The sequence below is a fragment of the Priapulus caudatus genome, unplaced genomic scaffold (genome assembly GCF_000485595.1).
Source record: "Priapulus caudatus unplaced genomic scaffold, Priapulus_caudatus-5.0.1 Scaffold312, whole genome shotgun sequence".
Classification (NCBI taxonomy): domain Eukaryota; kingdom Metazoa; phylum Priapulida; class Priapulimorpha; order Priapulimorphida; family Priapulidae; genus Priapulus; species Priapulus caudatus.
The window spans coordinates 115,293-119,084 of record NW_014577373.1 but is presented as its reverse complement, the minus strand read 5'-3'; the positions used below and the strand labels follow the sequence as shown (position 1 = coordinate 119,084).

The 3,792-nt window shown below is 41.7% G+C and overlaps 1 protein-coding gene across 1 annotated transcript in view; it reads right to left on the bottom strand.

Moving 5' to 3' along the window:
• LOC106808897 (dual specificity testis-specific protein kinase 2-like) overlaps nucleotides 1–3,079 on the bottom strand; it is a 32,904-nt gene extending 29,825 nt beyond the window's left edge. Inside the window, exon 1 of the mRNA XM_014811804.1 lies at nucleotides 2,964–3,079. The gene's annotated coding sequence lies outside the window, so the exon portion shown is untranslated. The remainder of the gene's footprint in view (nucleotides 1–2,963) is intronic.
• Nucleotides 3,080–3,792: the final 713 nt, after the last annotated feature.

Sequence of the window (3,792 nt, the reverse complement as noted above, 5' to 3'; positions counted from 1 at the left end):
ATCCGGATCACCACCAAAATCTCATCAATTCTAAGTTAGACGATTTCTGACCTATCCTGAAAACTTTATGACAATCCGTCCATAACTTTTCCAGTTAGGCTGTACACGCACAAACCAACAAACACACGCCGGTGAAAACATAACCTCCTGCCAACCCCTTGGCGGAGGTAATAAAGTTGCACATATACCAGCAACAGAAGCACAGAGAAATTAAAAGAAATCTATGATGAGGTTGATGCCAGCAGACCTACTAAAGCTATAATTACTAGACAAGTGTTAGACTTTAGGCAGTAATGTGGCTGGACATTCTTACTACTTGCTGCCTAGCCCGCAAAAAATGTGGGACCAAACGTTTACAGTCTAAAAACAGTAAATGGTCCTGCAATACATGGTTGGTTCTTTCAGTTTCAGCTACTTACTCCCATCATTCTAGTACAGCATTGGTTCAATCACAGCTACCAGGCATTTGGTAAAATGAGAATTTACCCCAGATTATAGGATTTCCCATGTTGAAGGGTATGACCTAAATCCCGTATCACTCGCTCATGGAAAGCGGCTCGATTATTTAGAGGCTTAGGTTCGAATAGATCTCACCACAATCACTGCACAACATTATCTAGATGCCACCATTACTGCACTGTTACTCACTACTTATGATCTCACTTATCTCTGTCTAAACTTCCATAGCTTGCTACTTGATTCTTTTGTAAGCCTGCCTGATCAAATTGTATACAGTTTACAGTCTGCACTCTCTGCAGTAACAAATTCTGAGATGGTCCCACTATTACATTACTGCTTTACCACAACTGTTACTTTATATGACTCGTACCAACTGTTTGCACAGTGATGATATTGGAATTACTAGCCCAAAGTTGCAATGCACATTACACAAACTCAGTGCCTCAATGGCATGGATTTGTACCTAGGGACTTGTACCTTGCAAATTGTAGTTGCGCTATCTGTACTGACTGTAGTACTTACTATAGCAGTGTTTCCCCTGGCCAAAAAGGTATGTGAGGTGGGATATTTGTTTTGGTGTGTTTGTACGTTTCGAGGTCCTAGCAAAGCGAGCACCTGTGGTGCTCGCCCAGCTAGGGGGGTCCGGGGGCATGCCCCCTGGAAAATAATTGAAAAAATGGTGCAATTTGGTGCATTCTAAGCTATTTTGGTGCATTCTATTAGCACTGTTCTATGGAAGAACATTGATTTTCGTCAGCGAGGTGGTGTTTTGTACAAATTCGGAGCTAGTCTAGAAGACACAACCCATTGTATATTCTATTGTAGACATGAAGTATTGTGGCACATGCCTCCTAGACTAGGGCCCAAATTTCTGTGTGGCAGCTAAGAATTTGAGCGAGGCGACCCGCCACGCTCGTGTCAATGCAGGGGAAACACTGCTATAGCCCTTGTTGCCACTGGCATGTGGCAACAGGGGATGCTCAATCCTAGTTTTAACTTTAGGACCCCTTTATGAATAGTTTGTATATGTGCTAAACTAATCCGAGATGCTAGTATAAGGGCTATAGCTCTAGTACTATAGCCCGTGTACAGTTGCCGCAAGGCTATAGAACATTTTATGCCAGGTTTCGTAACTGCAACTTTCCACCAATGCTTCCAAGAAAAATGGCTCACAAAATGCAGAATGATCAGGCTTTTTAACACTTATTTATCTACATAGACATCTCATCTATCTTTTTGAACACTTTCCACAACTTTACACCCTGTATTTATGCATTTATTCCTCAAAGTGCTAGCACTACTTGCGTTTCGTTTTCAAATGCTGTCGTGTACACGCGTGACGTCACCCGAAATGTAATAGGCTGCATCATAGTTGCCCATGTGTTTTGTCTACATTTCGGGTGACATCACGCGTGTACACACCATTTGAAAACGAAATGCAAGTAGTGCTAGCACTTTGAGGAATAAATGCATAAATACAGGGTGTAAAGTTGTGGAAAATGTTAAAAAAGATAGGTGAGATGTCCATGTAGATAAATAAGTGTTAAAAAGCCCGATCATTCTGCATTTTGTGAGCCATTTTCGTGGAAGCATTGGGGGACAGGTGCCGTTACGAAACCTGGCATAAAATGTTCTATAGCCCTGCGGCAACTGTACGCGGGCTATAATATTAGTAGGCCTACTAGAGCTATAGCCTATAGGCTATAGTACTACTAAAGTCTAAAGGCTAAAGTAAAGCTACACTCACACTGACTATAGTTGCAACCGCTGCCGTAGTCCATGGTGATCTCAAAACCCACACCAAATCCACCAAGTCGTCGGCGAGGGCATTGGTCAGAGCGGTGCAAATCCACTTTAGGCACCTTAGGTATCACGAAGTGATGCACAGATTTCTGTGTATCATCAACTGATGCACAGACTTTCCGTATATGAAGGAATGATGCAAAAACCCTAACCCTAACCCTAGCCCTAACCCTAACACACTTCGTGATACCTAAGCCTAAGGTTATACTTTATGACTTAGGGTTAGGGTTAGGGTTTTTGCATCATTCCTTGATATACGGAAAGTCTGTGCATCAGTTGATGATACACAGAAATCTGTGCATCACTTCGTGATACCTAAGGTGCCTAAAGTGGATTTGCGCCGGTCAGAGCCAGAGGCAGAGGAAACTCGGATTACCGCTGCCGTAACAAACGTTACGTCAGTCGTCCGGCCAAAATTGTGGGATATTCTCGTATAAGATAGAACTTAAATTGTATTACCACCTTACCGTACCACCTACTCACGTCGGTACAATGTACGACCTGTACGGACATGGACGTAGTCCCTGTGCCTGTGGCTATGCTCAAGATCCTGTGGCCGAGTGCCAGAAAATCAAAAAGCGAGAAACGAGTAGTCTGCGGAATAGTTTCGGGCCTAGGGATTTATATCTCACCTGAGTAGCAAAGCAATATGACAAAATGCACACGCGAACAGAATATAGTACTTATATCAAACTACTCACCAACTCTACTTCGGAATCATACGGTCACAGGAAGTCGTGTGCACAACAAAGTTAAGCTGGTCTGCCGCGGTCGACGGCCAGATACAAACAACACACCATTCTGTTATCGTTGTTATGACCTTTGACTCAGCGGCCCACAATCCTTTGTAATACGCATTAGCGGTGGCTGTGGTATCGTCAACGTCTCATGCAATGCTCTTGTTTTTGGTATTAATTAAGTTGTTTTACAAATATACAGATATCTGTATAGAATACAAAATTTTAATTCATACTTTTCTGCAAATGCTACACCAAACTTTTTTTCTTTGGAGAATAAGTATCTCAATGTAGTCGACACGTGCCATCTTCAAAAGATCCCATTAATTTAGATTCTTTGTTTCTGTCATTCCCTATTGAAATTAGCTCCCTTCCTCTTTAGTAAATTGCAAATTTTTTAAATGGATTTTCAATTGCAAAAATTGCAAGGGTGTTCTATATAGATACAATCAGGAGTAGATAATAGAAGACGTACTATCTCTACTATCTACTCCTAACAATAATCCTCCTACAACAATACCCCTCCTCCTCCTCCTCCTCAACAATAATGATACAATAACCCAACAATAACCCAACAAGAGTAGGGTTGCATAATCTAAGGTGTTCTACTGCGCTCCGCAGTGTTGATCTGTCTATTTGATCTACGTTGTCACTTTCCGTCTTCGATATAGACCACTGATCTCTATAATATAATCAGTGATTATATTATAGAGATCAGTGATATAGACCCTTGGACTTTGAAGACTAATATTTACGAGGTGACGAGGTTAATGTGTATGCAGACTTGAGTCAC